At 37.0% G+C, this 18,740-nt stretch overlaps 2 long non-coding RNA genes across 4 annotated transcripts; one reads left to right on the top strand and one right to left on the bottom strand.

Moving 5' to 3' along the window:
* Positions 1–1,779: 1,779 nt before the first annotated feature.
* On the bottom strand, positions 1,780–3,922 carry LOC148872412 (uncharacterized). The gene is made up of 3 exons (XR_016106436.1): positions 3,524–3,922; positions 2,282–2,382; positions 1,780–2,199 (listed from the first exon to the last, which is right to left on the bottom strand). It is a non-coding gene; the product is annotated as an uncharacterized LOC148872412 (long non-coding RNA).
* A 1,317-nt stretch (positions 3,923–5,239) lies between these two features.
* Positions 5,240–13,177, top strand: LOC148872413 (uncharacterized). Of its 3 annotated transcripts, none has more exons than XR_016106438.1 (6): positions 5,240–5,539; positions 11,245–11,415; positions 11,563–11,663; positions 12,121–12,201; positions 12,311–12,562; positions 12,649–13,177. It is a non-coding gene; the product is annotated as an uncharacterized LOC148872413 (long non-coding RNA). The 3 variants fall into 3 exon arrangements; XR_016106439.1 differs by having other exon boundaries at positions 12,411–12,562; XR_016106437.1 differs by having other exon boundaries at positions 12,121–12,562.
* Positions 13,178–18,740: the final 5,563 nt, after the last annotated feature.

The following is an 18,740-nucleotide window of genomic DNA, read 5'->3' on the forward strand; positions in this document are numbered from 1 at the left end:
TGTTTAATTGTAAACAAATCCTACAAAAACATTTATCAATCACTTTTTCTTGGTTTTGATGACAAATCAAGTATAAAGGTTTATTTTATAAAATAAACAAAAGCAACAAACACATTTACCCAAAAATAGTAGAAAATAATCTCAACAAAGAATGTTATGATCCTTTGTGAAGATGCTTCCATTTGCTTCATCATAGTCTTGGGAAATCAACTTCTACAACCTGTGATTAAAAGGTTCAAAACATTAACCTACCCACTAGGATGCAGAAAAAAGAATGTAAAAATGAATATTGCAGTGTTATGTATCTAACTTGGATGAACTCTTCCATGGCTGTCTTCCATAATACTGAGCTTTCCAACGGAGGCTACAAGATTTTGGCTAAATGAGAATATTAAAACCATTGACATTGCAAAACCTATTCCACGTCGGAAGTGAGAAATGATTCCCACCTTGATTTCCTATCCAATATGCCATCACTGTATAACACTAATGTTTTTGTTTTATTTAGGGCAACTTACAGATAGGTATCCTAAACTTTCAATTACAATATTTGAGTGCCTTACTTTTTAAAAAATAGGCACTTGGATCCATCTATTAGTATTCATCGGTTAAACCTTACATAATGTCAAAAGTATCATTTTTTTTTTTTGTGTTTTTTCAAGATCATTCTACAATGTAAATGCATCACCAGTGAATGTCATCGTCAGAAAATTTGAATATATTATTTGTTGTCCATGTGAAAACATGATTTTGGGGAAATTCGGTCACATGAGAATGATCCCAAAAATACACGAGAAGGATATGTTTGACATTATGTAATGTTTAATTAATTGGAGTACTAACAGATGAACCCAATTGTCTATCATCATCCCCAAAGTACAGGGTACCTATATGTGATTATCCTTTAATTAGCTTGAATAACACAAACGCCCCATTTGTTTACTTACTTGAGTGAGTACATTTACCTGAGCAAGTGTTCTTCAAGTAAAGAAAGAAAAAAAGGAGTAAGAGGAAAAGAGCATTTATAAGCGGCCCACCTTGCAAGATATAGTGGGAACCAATGTGATCAATTTACTGGTTGACCAATCTTACCCCGTTAAATACCAACAAACAAACAGTGCTAAATTGATTGTCTGGACAGTAACTAATCATGTGATATATAGTCCTGGAAGGAAATGCTTAGTATATGTTTGGCATCGATGCTGAGGAAACAGTGCTGCTGATGTGTGGCTTGGAGCATCGTTTTCTCAGAAAATAGTGCTTTTTTTGTTTGGAATCGTTGCTGCCAGGTAGGACGTTTCCTGGAGCGACAACAACTTTTTCTTCTTGATACCAATGCTCTAGGGAACGTTTTCTTCACTTCTACCCATTATCCACTGCCACATCACTGTGTTGTTGGCAGCAACGAGCTGCAACTCCAGAAAATGCCAAATTTGGTGTTGTTCCAAGCCATGCCTTCCCGATTTCCAAGGCATGGCTTATAGAGCACCGTTTTCTATGAAAAAACGATTCCAAACATATGACTGTTTTCTGCAGCAACGTTTTTTCCTACATGGCGCTGATGTGGCGCTGTTTTCTGGAGCAACAGCAACGGTTCCAAACAGACACTTGATGATTGATAATTGCGATGAGATGATAAATAATCTTGTGACATTAGAATCCTGATCTTTCATTTCATTTGTAGATGATTGAAAGCATCCATGTTTTCACCATTATTTATATGGTTTTCGGACATGGCTACACTCTATATGAATTTCCAGCAGTTCAAACACAGAAAAATTAACTTCATGGCGAACAGCTTAGTGAATTCCCACATTATGTGCTCATATTACTGCCATGACAATTATTTTATTAAAAAAAAAAATCCATGAAATTATGTAACAATTCCTTGTTCAAAAATCTACAATGGTAGAAGTGGCTGAACTCCATTTACAACCATTGCCTGTAATTCCATGTGAAACTAATCTTGAAGATCAATGAAAACCCATTCAATCAGATGAACTGCTATGTGGCTAAATCAAAGGAAACAAGCCGAGAACTGATAGCCTCTTCAAGATTCAGAATGGGACTTGATAATGAAATTCTGGCGACTGATAGGATTCATCATCACTGGTGGTCCGGCGGTACGAGGCCATGCCTGGAACTTCTTATCAGTTTCATCATACCATTCCTTATTTGCAACCGTTTTAGGTGTCTTTCCTGATTTAAGCAGCAATTCTGTCACAGAGTTTCTCAGACCAAAAGGACTAAAGCAAGGATGAACAAGATTCTTACAATTTACCTCCAAATAGCTTCTGGTCAGAAATCAAATTATCCATCACATATGCAAAGCCAAAAGTTCCCAATACAGCACCAACAATGTATTTTGCTGCCATGGTTAAACTGCATAGAATGCTAATGGCAATTTAGCATATTCCATGTACGTTATAACCTCTCATGAAGCAAAAACTGCAGCAAACGCTCATATGCCGAAAATTACCATAACAGGAGGAGGAAAAGAAAACATGATGAAGTAAGAAAGAAACCAGAATAACTGAGCATTGGTCTCAAAGGAACCATTCAACCTAAGCTTTTAGATGAGGTCCCTGAATAGGCTTTCATTCTCCAACAGGCACTCTCACCCGAAATCCCACAGCCCCACTCATACCTTGTGCTGAAATTTAATTATTTATAATGAAGATGATGAGGACGAAACATTATACCACTTGATCAAACAGGTTCTAGGCTTTGATACCATCTCATTTTGGAAGAACTAAGATTTAACGCTAGACCACTTGATTAATAGGTTTTCGCTTTCATTCTCTAACAATTGGCCACTCCATTCTCACAAAATGTTGGTCATCATGAAACCCAAGTGAACAAGATGTCCAACCTAGATAATAGTAAGTAGTCTCTCTGAAAAGAATTGGGATCTGCTCCTCATAGAGCATGCCTCACACCGTGTGAGGAGCAGATCAGGACTCCTCTGAGAAGAGAAATGTCCTTTTCCACCGAAAACAGGAGTCTAGTTCTCTATTCCCACAGTTACAACTTCCATTAATGAAGATTTATCTTTACATCAAACATAAATGTTATGATAATTGATCAAAACAATCTCTTCGAACATTAAGCATCATATGGTTTCTTTTTATTAGGCTCAATTTGGAAGGAGTACAAATATAAGTACATATAAAATAATACAAAGTACAAAATTTTGTACTCTACAAATTTGTATTTCTACTCCTTTCAAACTGAGAGCGTTAGTGACAAATATAATAACATCATCCAAATTGATTATGGGTTTAAAGTGTCAATCATATTGAGCCTCTAGGCGTCTCTGTTTCTCTGTACGTTGGTCGCTAGAAAAATTGAACTTGCAAATAACACAACAAGATGGAAAAAGAAAGTATTGGATCGAATAAGCGAGAAAGATAAGACAATAGGAAATAACAAATAAAATCATGAAGGTTCACCAAATACTAAGTTGCGGAAAGTGAAGGAAAGAGAGGAAAGATGAAAAAGATAATAAAAAAGAAAATCTTACAGTGATCTGAGACGCCAATCGCTGAAGATGGTATTTGGGTCGTCAAGTTCTGCTTCTGCTGAGCTTTTCTCTTTTAATGAAGTACAGATAGAAAGACAAGTGTCTCCTGGACGTCGCCCAGCAAGATCAAGATGGCCTAAACTGACTTTGAATTCTCCACGTAGACGTAGCGGTTCAACGGCAATGCACAGAATCGGGTTTTGACCCGTCACTTAGGATGACTTGCCAAACACGTTGTGGCTTCCGGAGCGTTCTCAGGCGATAGCCACTCCTTCCATACCTCATAGGCGACTGCACACGACAATTATACCACACCTCCCCCACATAATATCGCAACCACATATAAAGAATATCTCATCCTCTTATATGTTATTATGTACAGGAAGATGCTCCGACAGTTGACTTCACACATAACAAAAAGCTAAGTATTTATTGGGGCTGAGCGGGATGGGTTGGCGCATATGATAATGGGTATATAGGTCAGGTCTGACCACAAATTCTAGATCTGACTCAGTCCAATCCATCAAGATCCGTTATCACATGACATGTTGCAATTTTTTTTTTCAAAATCCAATTTTGCCCCTTGATAATACTTTGACCATGACTAACAACCGAAGATCCTATAAACAAAGAACAACGACAGAAATACTTTTGGTTTGAGCAATGATCATACCTTCGTCCCCTCCCTTGGGATTTAAGAATTAGATCCCATTCCAACTGATGCCAAATTCTATTTCAATTCTCATATGAACCAAGCAGATTATGGGTACAGACCATTCAGATTATGATTTCAATGAATTTTGGTTCCAATTCCAACTTTAAACCAAACGGACTCTAACTTTATAAAGTACCAGAGCTAATAACTTAAGCCATGTTTGATTTATTGCTTTGGGCTTCATTCTTTTAATCTTTATTCATTCTAAGTAAGAATGAGAAGGAATGAATAACATTAAAATGTTTGGTTACAAAATTCTTGCTATGTGTCACATTTTTTTTAGAATGAAAAATCAATGCATACCACAAAAATTGGGGTCGCCTGAGGCATGAAAAATAATCATACCCCATCTTGCACATTTTCATTCTTTGAGGAAAATATGCTTACAAAACTACTACCTAGATGTTTAATAGCGCACTTCCGTGCAAATACTTTTATTAAAGTACTTTACAAAAGCATTTTCATAAAAGTATTTTTATGAAAGCAATTTTACAAAAGTATTTTTATGAAAGATTTTTTTAAAGCACTTTTACAAAAATAATATTATAAAAGCATGCAAGTACTTTTATAAAAATACTTTTATGAAAGTACTTTTACATAGGACACTTGAAAGTCTAAAAAGAATTCATTTTTATGAAGAAAGCATTTGGTTCATAGCAATATTTTCTCATTCTGTCTATTTTTACCCAATCTTATCCATTTTAAAATTTCATCTTGAAGAAAATGAGAAATTAACTAAACATGACCTTAAATGCTCAAGTTTTGTTATTTAGAAGATGCATTGTCATTCCATCACGAAATGGATTGGGCCTCCTATTCTTCTAAGAGCGTACAATGGGATTTGACCAATTTAGCTATGTTCAGATTTCAAAACATGTGCAGTACCCAAGGTAAGTTTGATTTTCACAGGTATCACTTCGCCGGGTAAATGATACCCTTGCGAGGTAAGCTGTTAAAAATTGGAAATCTCAACATTGCCCCCACAACATATAAAAGTTCGAAAAATCACCTCTGCGTTTCCCCTCCACTTCGTTCTACTTCTCCTAAAAATCACCTCTGCGATTATCCTCCTCAACTCCTTTTTGCTTCTCTGTCTGTCATTGATTCTTTCAATTGCTGCCCTGCTTGATCTAGTCATCGCTGCTGCTCCATCAAGTCATTGCAAATGCTGAAGAGTTTATCCTCGTACAATATGTCGTCCTCGTCCTCCCTCTATTGCCGGCACCATTGATCCTCCCAGTTGTTGTCGCCATTCCACCTAGTTGTCGTCGCTGGTCATCGCTTTTTCCTTCATTGAAATGGTAAGAATCGCTATTCCTCTTGTCGTTGATCCCCCTACTCTGTGATGCACATAATGCATCTTATTTTTTTTCATCTTATTCAAAAAATGTTGCTTCTCATCTTATTGTTCCTCTATTATTATTATTTCATTGTTTTTTTTTTTTATTTTGATTTTTTTGTTTCTAGATTTCTTGGATCTGGTATTTTGGTTTCTTTAGATCAATTGTGATAACTAGAGTTTTCGGAATCAGAACAAAAAAAAAAAAACAATTCTTGTTGTAGAAGATCTACTCAGTGAATCATTGTAAGTATTTGCTTAAATTTTGAATTTCTAGATAGCATTAGCATCTGGTATCAAAACAACTCTAGCCACTTTTCTTTTTCTTTTTTTTTTTTTTGTATTTTTTGTCTTGTTTTCTATTACATGAATTTTGCATCCAATTCTGATGGCTTCTTCGTTCAGTAAATGATTCTTCAATAATAAGGAAATGAACTCATAGCAATTACTTGATTATTTGGGAAGATTTGCTAGCTATTTTTGCAACTAATGAAATTAAGATAGGAAAGTGAATCAATTAGGACTTGATAAATCATTCAAAAAATTAGCAACATCTAGGACCTCATGATCTCTTAAATTTCTATAGAATGTAAAAATTCCTTGAGGTTTATACCATGGCTTAAATTTCTATAAAGGATTTTGAAAGTTTGAAGCCCTTGTACTACTATCCCTGGCTGCTTAGATTCATATCCATGTAAAAGCACAAAACTCCAACTAAGAGTTGCATCTAATCTAGAAATCTAGATCTTTAACCATGGAGTTTGATTTGGCTAGTCTTATTATTATTATTCAATTCCTCCATTTAATTGAATAAAGTTATTTCTTCCTCCCTTTCTTCAATTTTGATAAGGTTATTTCATCATTTTTTTATAAGTGGCATATCATCAAGCAATCCAACAAAAAAGAACAATATGTATACCTAGCTAATCTTTCTTCCTTTACTGATATAAACTGCAAGGCTTCAGACCAAGTGAACTCTACATGAAACCCCAGTCCAATATCTACAAATATATGTTGTGTATCTGGCTTGTGACTGTGAGCACATAGAACAACATATGGTTTAGGGGGAAAACAGCTGCCACTTGCTTCAAGTTATCAACAAATTGTCCAAATGTGACATCACAAACATGAAATTTGGAATTTGATATATTTAATATTTATCTATCAAAAAGCTCAATGAAAATGATTATATTTATTAAACCCACTCAACCAACACGCTATGACACAAAATATAACTGGGATAAGAATACGGTTTTATATTCCAACCACTGTGGTCGAAAAGCAAACTTACTAGCTATAAGATGTAAGAGTCAAGTAACAACATTCTTCTCCAAATTTTGTATATTTCTTTTGAGATTTGAGCTATAAGATGTAAGAGTTAAGTAACAAGAGAAATAAGTTTTGGACACTGATCAATAACAATTGCCTGTGTAAAGGTTTATCCAGGTAAAATCCATTGCCTCCATGAATGCTATACATGTACAAGCATAAATACAAGATCACATGTAAAAGTTTTAAACAATTCTGTTTAAGAGGAGGGCAAACAAGCTATTCATAAAAAAAAAAACCCTCCAATTATCTAAATACATGAAAATATAAAGAAATCAAAGGAATCAAAGGATACTAAACATGTAATTTTCTTGCATTCTTACCAATTAATAAAAGTTTAATTGTTACTGATAAAAAAATCACAAATGAAATAGCTTGGCTTTGTGTATGTTTAAACTTATGAAAGAGAATTTTAGAGACCACACATAAAATCAATGGACATCAAAAGGATAGTAAAGTTGTTATAGAATTCAGAAAATTAAACTGGAAAGGCCAAACCATTCTTCTATTCAAGTGGCTGTGCAAAGTACAAGTACCATCCGAAGTTTCCTTTTCCTTTTGGACAGTTGTTCAAGAAAAGACCCTCACATTGATACAAGTCCTTTACTTATAAGAGAAAAAGACCATTCGTCATTTGAAAATAGGTGTTGTCTTTGCAGTGTAAAAGAGGAAACTATTAAGCATTAACCAATTCACTGCAGTTTTACATTCAAGATTTGGGCCCACTTTCAAAAGATTTTTTATGCAACCTGCAACATACAAATCCTTTACTTAGAAATAGCTTGCTCCTCTCCAATAAATGATGCAACCTGTATACAAACTCATTGTCAATCTCCCTTGAAAAATCCAAAGCAAAAAACTGAATTCCTTATGACAAACTAAAGTCCAATACAACATATAAATCTTCTATAACAACAAGGCTACACACAATAATCTTTAATGCTTAGTTTGGAAAGAGTATAAATACACACCTTTAATGCTTAATTTGATTCAACAATGCTGATCTAGTACAAAAACCATCATGTGTATATATGTCTTTTATATACCATAATTGATCTTCCTTGTAGTTGGACTATTATGCTATGTCATAATTGAATCAAACAGTGATCTTTTATAGAAACATGCCTTGGCCACCACTAGATATGGATAAGAAGAAAAAATCGGTTGCAACTTTGCTTTGTTCTTACTATGAAATGTTGATGCAATGTACTTTCTGATTGTATTGGTTATGAATACCATTGAAAATAGGAAGAGAATGTTGAGGGTCTCTAGGAGATTAAGTAGTGATGGTCAAGATGACATCAATATGGAGACAACTGAGCAAAGGATTATATGTAGGCTTTCAAACATCAAAACAATGGTCATGGTTTCAGATGCGGCATATATATACCATACATGAATGGATAGAATAGTTATCTTGGACTATGTGACTTGCTTAGAAGGGTAGGAAAGTTAAGGGATAGTAGACAAATGGGAGTGGATGAGATGGTTGCATGCTTCCTAAACATTTTGGCACATGATGTTAAGAATAGAGAGCAACTATGGAATTTTAGGAGGTCTAGATCTATCGTAAGTGAGTACTTTAATTTGGTGTTGAACACGGTATTACACCTGCATGAAGTTCTACTAAAAATCCCCGGCCTGTGGCTACAAATTCAATTGATGAGAAATGGAAGTGGTTCAAGGTTTTTCCGCTTTTCTATATATTTGTCTTTCCATTACAACATATATTTAGGATTATTATCCTTCAATTCATCTTTCTTTTTTTTTTGTGTGTGTATAGAATCGTCTAGGGGCTCTAGATGGAACCTATATTAGGGTTCAATTGCCTGAAAAGGATAAACCTAAGTATTAAACAAGGAAGAATGAAATTACAACAAATGTCTTGGGTGTTTGCTCCCCAAACATGCAATTCATTTATGTTTTACCTGGTTGGGAGGGATTTACCCATGACACCAAAGTCTTGCATGATGCCATCTCAAGGAGAAATGACTTAAAAGTACCACAAGGTATATAATAAACCCTAACCACTAAGGAAATAGTTTAGACAACTAATGCGACTATTTAATAATTTAATATATGTTTTGTTACTTGTTTAGGTTGTTATTTTTTGTGTGATGTTGGGTACCCTAATAGTGATGGATTCCTAACACCTTATAGAGAACAAAGATATCGTTTAAATGAGTGAAGGCAAGGGCACCAACCCAACACCCCAATTGAAAATTTCAACATGAGACATTCTGCAACCAGGAGTGCAATTGAGAGGACATTTAACCTCCTTAAAATAAGATGGGCAATACTTAGGACCTCAACTTGGTATCCAATAAAAACCCAAGTTAGGATCATTATTGTGTGTTGCCTCCTACACAACTACATATGGAGAAGCATGCCAAATGACCCCATGGAAGTAGGACTTGAAGAATTTTTGGTTGGTGAACAAGGCCAAAGTGCAACTGAGGTAGATGATGAACGAATAACAAGCCTAGATGGTAATAGCGAGTGGAATGCTTTAAGAGACAACTTGGCAAATCAAATGTGACAGCACTTTAGACACTAATAGCAATTTGTATTTGTTACTTATGTGTCGTAATAAAGTACTATTTGTTTATTATGTTTACTATGAGACTATTGTATGTGTTACTCTTATGATGTTCAGTAAATAGTGGTTTGTTTCAGTGGCATTTGTTGATTTATTTGCTTTATATTTATATATTACTTGTTTTTTAGACATGACTGGCAGAGATAAGGAAAAAAGGCAACCAACTAGACAAAATAGAATTTGGTCAAAAGAAGAAGGCAAGTTAATTGAAGGATTAATGATGCTAGTTCACACTGGGATGAAGAGATTAGACAATGGGACCTTCAAGTCAGGGTACTTGAATCAGTTAGAAAGGTTCATGGAAACGAACCTCCCTAGGTGTGGGTTGAAAGCAAACCCACACATTGAGTCTAGAGTGAAACATATGAAGAGACAGTATGCAGCCATTTGGAAGATATGCTTGGCCCTAGTTGCTCAGGGTTTTGATGGGATGATGTAAAAAAGTGTATCACTTGTGAAAAATAGGTTTTCAATGGGTAGGTTAAGGTAATTGTTATCAATTATACTTTTATTTTGATAAATGTAGAACCATCCACATGCTAAGGGGTTAAGAAACAAGCCTTTCCCATTTTTTGATGACCTCTCCATTATATTTGGGAGAGATAAAACCACTGGGGAGAGTGTAGAGGCTCCTGCTGATGTTGCAGAAAATGTGGAAAGGGAGGAGGAATATAACAACCCACCTATGGAGGGTGAATCAGTCAATGGAGAAGAAACCCAATATAATGGAATAGAGTTCATTTAGGATGATGGGATGGCTTCTAATTCTACCACACAATCCCCTAATCATCGACCTCAATTAGGTGCTTCATCAACCCCTCACCCTCATAAAGCAAGTAAGAGATCAAGAAACAACACGGATGATGATCCCGTGGCAAGGGCTCTTATAGATGAGTTGTCTAGGGTGGGACAACACTTTGCCGTAGTAGGGGAAAGAATATCTCAAGTGACAGATGCTCTTATTGATAAAGAGGGTAGGGAGATAGGGATGAGGGTGTTTGACGAGTTAATGAAAGTCTCTAGTTTAAGCATGAATGCAAAGGTGAAGGTAGGAAGGAAGATGACAAGTGACATGAGTGAGGTGGAGTATTTTTTTCAACTTGCCACTGGATTTTAGACATGCATACATCCTATCCCAACTCCTTCAAGACCAATGAATACCTTATGTTGTGTTGAATGAAGATTGGAGAATAAAGAGCTTATGGAATCAAATAAAAAGGCGACTATCCATTGTTGGTCCTAGCTTATGGAATTGAATGCTGTTCACATTTCACTGATAAAAGTACTATTCATATTTCATAATATTTCTATAGGAATTTGGTGTGATGTGAGGCAGGGAAATACTACTATCAATCTGGTTTAGAAATACTGAGTTCCCTTTTCCCATTGGAATTTGTTTTGAAATGTGAATTCAAGAGATGAATGTTAATGTCATGTATGCCCATTCCATATTATGACTGAAATCTCACTCTTTAATCTTCAATAGCTACTCAAACAATACCTAACTCCCTATTCTATTTTTGTAAAAGTCGTTCGCATGCTGTCATCACAATCACATTGGAGCAAATATGGAAAGCCCATCTAGCTTCACCTGGCAATGCTATTCCGAATGAAGATTTGTTTGAGGAATATTTTATGTGCAAAGATCCATTTGGCGGATCTTGTTGGATTAGGGCATGCTAAAAGGACATAGATTAGCTTAAAATTGCCCCAAACTCAAAACTTGCCTTTTATTGCAGGGAATATAAGAATCGTTTACAACTGTAGGCCTTTGAACACAAAAGAAATTGTTGCAGGAGCATCAATGACAACTGATTTTGCTGAAGGTAATGAACTTACAATCAAGCTGAACGGTGTAGCCAAGAAGGTCTTCAAGTTTGACTCTATCTTCAGCCCACAAGCAGGACAAGGTAATTGATAAAGGAAGCTTTCTCATGGTAGAAAGACATGTCTGTGTTATCTCACTATTTTTTGTTGTTTTAAATCTGTATTGTAGGTTAAATGTTACATTACATTGTTATTGAGAGAACTTAAGTTTTGTTTTTGTTTGATTTAAGGTACCTTTTCATTTGCATGGTCCCCATGGTATTTTGAAGCACTTGAGGTATCTATTGAGACAAAGGGGGATCAGCTGTAATCTGCGTAGCCAAGGGAGCAGGTTAGGTTGGTTATATGTTTAGCTCCAAGATAGTGGCTTCAAAAAAATTAAACATGAATTAAACTATAAACTCTATTATTTAATTTATCACCATCCAAGCACATCACTTAACTTCCCTTGCATGTTGTTTTTTATTAAAAAGAAAATGGAGGGAAAATGTCCCATACATGTTATGTTTTGAGACAAAATAATAAAAAAAACAGATTTAGTACTTTGAATATGCAAGTGGTTTAGTTTCCAACCCTTACAACTTCTTTGTATACAATTTTATTATTAATAAATTAAACTATACAAATATTAGCCATGCAGAGTAAGGTTGATTCATTATCACATAATTTCAAACATAAATACATATTTGTTTGTTAATCTCTCTCTCAAGTGTTTGTTTCTTGTGTAGTCCCCTTTTTCCAGATTTAGCTGTTATGTTTTATTGAAGTCAATATTGTTTTTGGTGCAGAACTTTCTTGAAAAGACTAATGCTACATATCCATCTAGAAATATTGTACTTGGAGATATTGGTGTGAACATTCAACAGGAGGTCAGTACTTCTATCTCCATACTATGCTTTTGGAAATATTGAACTAGTTAAGAGGGTACAACAATGCAGTACCTATAGTTGTTAACTAATAAACACTATTCACCTATAGTTGTATCCTTCACTCTACCAAGCCCTTTTGGCTCAAGTTGATTGTTGGTGCACGCATTCAGATATCTTCAGAAAATGTTAGTAATAGTAATATAGTGCAGTTAGAAGTTTCATTATGGTGTCCAAGTTCTCTATGGGAACTGGAGATTGTATGCCATATTTCACATGATGAGCAACCAAAGAAGGTCTGGGTGGGGATGCTTGCAACACAATGGATTAGTGTGCATAATGTTAGGTGGCCTATGAAGCAATGGTATGTTTGTTTCACTTGTCATGTGAATTTTTTACCAGAACTATGAAAAAGTGGGTGTAAATTATTGTTGTTATTTTTTGTTTCAGGAATCACTACAATGTGGCAGATGCAAGGCTTGCACAACACATTGAAAAGGGAAATGAAGATGGGCTATTTATCAGAAGTGTGGCATCATGTTCAAATCTATGGGCCCATATTATGGATGAGACACTGGCTTCATTGTTCAATTTTATGAGCTTTCAATCACCTTATTTTCTTGACAAAATGAGTAACTGCTTGCACCATCATCTTTGTTTCTCATATGTATTTTATGGGCTATTTATCTATTGACCTCAGGTACACAGTATGCACAGCAGTCCTACAAAGTTTGTGATTCATTCCCATTCAAGTGGATAAACAAAAATTGGAGAGAAGGATTTTATGTCACCTCCATGGCCACTACAGAAAGTAGATGTGGAGTTGTTATGTCCTGTAGTCCTACAAAGTTTCTATGCACAGCAGTTGCATCTGTTTGCTATGGCCAGACAGTTTCATGAGCTTCCAAATTTTGTTTACTTGTGGAGATGCTTTGAGACATCATTTTTTAATATACATGGCGTGAAATCCTTACCTCTATGTTGGGAAGCATGAAATCCTTCATTTTCTGAAGCTAAACTGCTTGTGGTGTCCGGGCTATAAATTTTGGGGATAAGTAGATTGTACTCCCCCTCAGAAATATGAAATTACGGTCACCTCCTAGTCTACTAGTAGCCCCCCCCCCCTCTATAAACCGCATCCTGCCTGTGGATTTGGCATTAATCCACGATCAGGATTCATTCCACCCCTAGGGTGGAGTTAAGATTTCTACTGGTGGACTGAACAGTTAAAACCCCTAAATTTTGATATGTGAACCTTAATTATCTATCATTGCATCTCAGCTGCTACACCTTGTGCAGTGTCCTTGTTAAGTGTTTGGAAATGCTTTTTTGCCCTAAATGTTCATTATCTAAAGTCTTAGGCCAGAAATTCTTTTCCTTTCTTTCTTCTTTATTTTGTTTTTGAGTTTTATATGTTGGATATTCAACTTATGGTTCTTATTTATTTTTGTTTTTGAGTTGGGTATAACCAAATGGGAATAAAATTGTATTTGCATCAATCGATGCTTTAACTAATGGCTCTTATTTAATTTTTATACATGGGGCAAATGGTGCATACCTTTCCCCACTTTTCTCTTTCAATCAGAAGCAGTTGGTGCAAAAAAAAAATAATAATAAATAAAATAAAATTTGTCAATTGACTTTTGCACAAGCATATTTTTTATTATTCACATGTATTTTCTATAGCACTTTCCTCAAGAGCTCTTGCAGTTGGGAGCTGAATACTATTAATGGATGTTTGTCTATATTCTTCTATGAGATAGATAATTGCAACATAAATTTTGATTGGCTAAATTCGGCCTGCCAAGCATCAACCAATGCAGAGCTGAACAAGTTAATGTTTTTGTTGATCTTTCCTCACAGGTTATTGAACGAGTTACTGTTTACAGGTTATCCAACGACTTGTTACTCGGACAAATTATAGTCGAACAGGTTATTCAACTTTTTATTTGGACCGGTTATATGTTAATGAGACAAAATGTCTTAAAAAACATGGATTTGGGTCAAAGGGTAAAATTGAAAAGATATGAAAAATAATAATAACTTACCTAGGAAAGTGGGTGTTGCAAAAGGGGTATGAAAAGACTTCCCATCTCTTGCCCACGTCTATCCACTACACACTACCCCGTGAATTGGGAACATCTCCCCCTACATGATACTATGCAAAGGTTGAGATGTTCTCTATGTGTTGTTGCGATAAATGTGGGTAGAGTTTGTATGGGCAGGAGATCCGGACTCGCATGAAAATGGCCATTTGAGGGAATAACCATTCCCTGCCCCTCCCTTTGGAATGAAATCCTATTCCTTTTGAGGGTGTATCCATGGTTTAAAGTTCGATAATATCTTCTGAAAAAAGAAACGCTCTAGGTGTTTCGGAACCCTAAATTTTTTTAATAATAAAAAATATGTTTGTAGTTTCCTAAAAAAACTAAAATTTGAAAAAAAAAACTAAAAAAAAATAGTATTTCGGGCATTTCTAAGTACCGATACGTATCAATAATTTGGACCTTGGGTGTATCTAAAATCACTACAAAATTTTTGGAAAATTTCAATTCTGCTCATCTAACAATTCCATAATTTGGATCCGTTCGAAATCTACAATTTGAATAAAAGTTACGGTAAAGCAAAATTTGACATCACATCCATGGAAATTGAAATTTCAGTGAATGAATCACGAGGAATCTGCGTTCTGTGCACCCACAGGTGCACTGGACGCGTGAACTTGCGAATGAGAGGACACGTCGACCAGGCTAACGTTAACATGCGCTTGAGTGTTAACATGGTCTGATCAGTTCAATCAGAAAGTTCATGCAAACACGGACTGGTCTGGAACACAGACAAAAGGGCCCCATTTCTTTGATTTTGTTTCCCCCGGAGAGCTCCTTCCTCCATCGGTGGCAACAAAGCTCCAATGGTTTATCAACGGCGACAAGAAGACCTCCGATGGCGGTGTGTTCTTCTTCTCATCTTCTTCTCCTCTCCATTGTTCTTCTTCTTCTCATCTTCTTCTTCGTCTTCTCCGATGGTAGGTCCGATCTGAAGGACGAATAGGTACCGGTGGTAGGACCGGTACAGAAACACAGTAGTAGATGGGCGTCAGTGAGGATTCCACTCCAGAAATAGAAAGAGTCAATAACATCCGTTGCTGGTATACGGTCTTAAACCTCAATGATGAGGGCAGATTTGTCCCTCCAATGATATTGTGACACGTGGCATCTCGGAACCACTAGGTGACATCCAGAACCACTTAGGCAACAATTTGCCTTAGCCAAGATGATGGTGTCCCAACTGATAGCTTGGCACAGGCGCCAACCTGGCAACCTATGAGACGTGCTTGCCGATAAATTCGGCATGCATATCCTAACACTCTCACGATCTTTGGAAGTTGGTTCACGTACCGAACGATCCAGAGGATGGTCAACATGCATGGCATCTGCCTCCGGGATTCTCAGACCACTTAGGCAACCTCTCGAAAATCTCGGATATGGTGCGTGAAACCCACGCTAAACAATGCCTATATAAAGGCACCAACCCTAATGGCATGGGAGGGGGGGGGCAAATAAGCATATTCTAGCTCTCATACTTTTGTGATTTTTAGCTCGCAGACTACTATGAGAGTATTGACTTAATCATCGGAGCGACCTCGCCGGGTTAACCACCTTGGGTCCTCTGACATTGATTCCTTGCAGATCTCTAAAGAATTACGAAGCTCAACAATCACTCTAGCTTGGCGGTCTGGTCAGCTCGACACCTAACTTACCTAGCTCGGCTTAATCAGTTCGGCACCTAACCTGCCCAACTCAGCCTAGTCAGTTCAGCACCTAATCTGCCCAGCTCAACTCAATCAACCAGGCACCTAATCTGCCCCCAGCTCAGCCTGGTCAGCTCGACATCTAGATTCTCACCTAGCAAAAGTTCTCCACTTCAGTCTCTGAATCATCGGCCACTTGGAAACAGCACTTGGCCAAAAAGTTGATACATCACTCAACAAAAACAAAAGAAAGAAAAGAAGAATCAGTATATTCAGACTGAATATCTAAGCATCATTGGCATATGATAGATGCAGTAATTGCTTATCAGTAGGAAATTTTTGGGTTTAATAGCATCAGAACGCAGAGCATTCAGAGATTAAGGATTTGTTGAATTTCTCGAAATGATTGGTTGCAGTCGTCCATCCAAATGTTCTCTCCAATTAACTTACAATTCGGTAGGCTTATCTCAACAGCGAAACCTTAATTTCTAAATTGAGATTTCCTACAGAACACGAACAGAAAACAACAAAAACAAAAAGATCTTACTACAGAGTTTTATCAATAAGCTTGCATCAGAACAACAAAACCAAAGATGAAATTAAACAAAAAAGAAGAAAAAAAAAAAGATGAGAATTTGCATTAGCATTGCTTGTGCTGGCTTGGTCCAGTCCAATCTCATCTCCTGTTCCATTTTCTGCAAATGATTCGTCTATGTGATGACACTTGAAAATCTTCTCAAAGATTTTTAGTTCTAGTTATAAGATAATATTATTTAATATATTAACAAAAAAATTATTGTTTTTCAATAAAAGATCGGATCTACCACCGGAGATCTGACCTACTACCGGATAGACGAAGAAGAAGAAGAGAAGAAGAAGAGAAGAGGAAGAATGGTCGCCGGCCCTACCACCGGAGCTACTTGTCAAAGAAGAAGAGAAGAAGAATGGAGAGGAGAAGAGAAGAGGAGAAAAAGAGAAGAACACGTCGCTACCGGAGGTCTCCTTGTCGCCATCGATGAACCAGGAGCTTTGTCACTGCCGATGGAGGAAGGAGCTTTCCAAGGGAAATAAAATCAAAGAAATGAGGCCCTTTTGTCTGTGTTCCAGACCGATTCGTGCCCACTCAAACTGTCCGATTGAACCAGTTCGTGTCTGCGTGAACCATCCGATTGAACCAACCAGGCCATATTAATGCCCAACTGTGCATTAATGTTGGCCTGATCATTCGCGGGTTCATGCGTCAAGTGCACGCAAGGGTGCATAGAACGCGGACTCGTTCACAAGAGGATAAGGGAGTTCAAAACCAAATCCCCCCACCCCACGATCCAATGTCCTATTATTTTCTACCAGAAATGTTTAGGAGAGTCACTTCAGTTAGAACCATTTGTTCCATTTCGGCTTCTACCAGAAATGTCAAATGATGTTTCTACACATGCTCTATTATAATTTAGGGTAAATTTCTTAATAATCCCTATGATTTAATTAATTAACTAAGTATATCTTTACTGTTTGAAAATTCACTTATGCTACTCTTATTATTTATGACAAATGACTAATTTTACCCTTATCATCTTCTTCCTTTCAGCAGCACAGCAAAATCGAACTGATCGGTCCTTAGCCAGCAGCGGTGATTTCCCCCTCCACCTCTGGCCCCTTCATTCTCTCTCCCTCACTACACTCAAATGACCCTAGCCCATTACAGCTCCGAACCAGGTTTTGGATTGTCTCATTCTGTAATTCATTCTCTCTCCCCTTTGGCGCCGCTTGTCTCACTCTGTAATTCATGCAGCCTCAGAAGCGGATTGACAATCAGAAAGGCTTCGGATTCATTTCTATCTTTCCAAGACAGAATCAGCAAATGCTCTCGTTAGGCATAATAGCCGGCTGATCAGTATTATCAGACTTCCTCTTCCTTCGTTATAAATTTAATCAAAACCCAAAACAAAAGTAAGGAGCACAACACAACATCAATCACGCCACCCTGTCCCAGGCCTACCGGCACTAATGGCGAAAACGACAGTCACCCGTAGCGAGTGTCGTGCTTACTCTCGAAGTGACACCAAAGATAGGACGAGAATGCCACAACGTTTTCTCTGTTCTCTCTTGTATCACCACTGTAAAGTGAGAAGTTCTAGTGGCCGCACATGCTCTGCCTAAGGCTTCCTTCGTATCAGTCTTTTTAGCCGAAAAAAAGAACTTCGGTTACTTGTTTGCCATGACTAGATGTGGGCAATGGGCGTATCCGGCAACAGAGAAGGAATGATTGCTGCATTGGGATTGCAATCAGTGTCAAGCTTGATGAAATTGTTTGATGAGAACAGGACTGCCGCTGGTTTGAGTTGCAGCAGCCGTGGTAGAACAGGGGAGAAAGAAAACAAAAAAGAAGAAGAGGAAGAAGTTGCTACCGCCGCTGGTTCGAGTTGCAGCGGCGGTGGCGGAACAGGGGAGAAAGAAAAAGAAAAGAAAAAGAAGAAGAGGAAGGAGGGAGAAAGGAAGTTGCTACCACCGCTGCTTCGAATTGCAGCAGTGGTGACAGAACAGGGGAAAAAGAAAGAGAAGAAAAAGAGGAAGAGGAAGAAGGAGGGAGAAAAGAAGTTGCTACCGCCACTGGTTCGAGTTGCAGCGGCGGCGGCAATTGCACGTCCTCGGAACCAGTGAAAACAGTAGCAGCCGGTATAAGGGAAACCCTAAATCTTCGAATTTGATTTAAGGGCAAAATAGGTATTTTAATCATTTTATTAATATTTTAACAGTAATGGTAATTTTTTTAAAAATAGCATTAATCAATTTT

This window comes from Nelumbo lutea, chromosome 2 (assembly GCF_056320005.1).
Source record: "Nelumbo lutea isolate HS-2025 chromosome 2, American lotus-T2T, whole genome shotgun sequence".
Lineage (NCBI taxonomy): Eukaryota > Viridiplantae > Streptophyta > Magnoliopsida > Proteales > Nelumbonaceae > Nelumbo > Nelumbo lutea.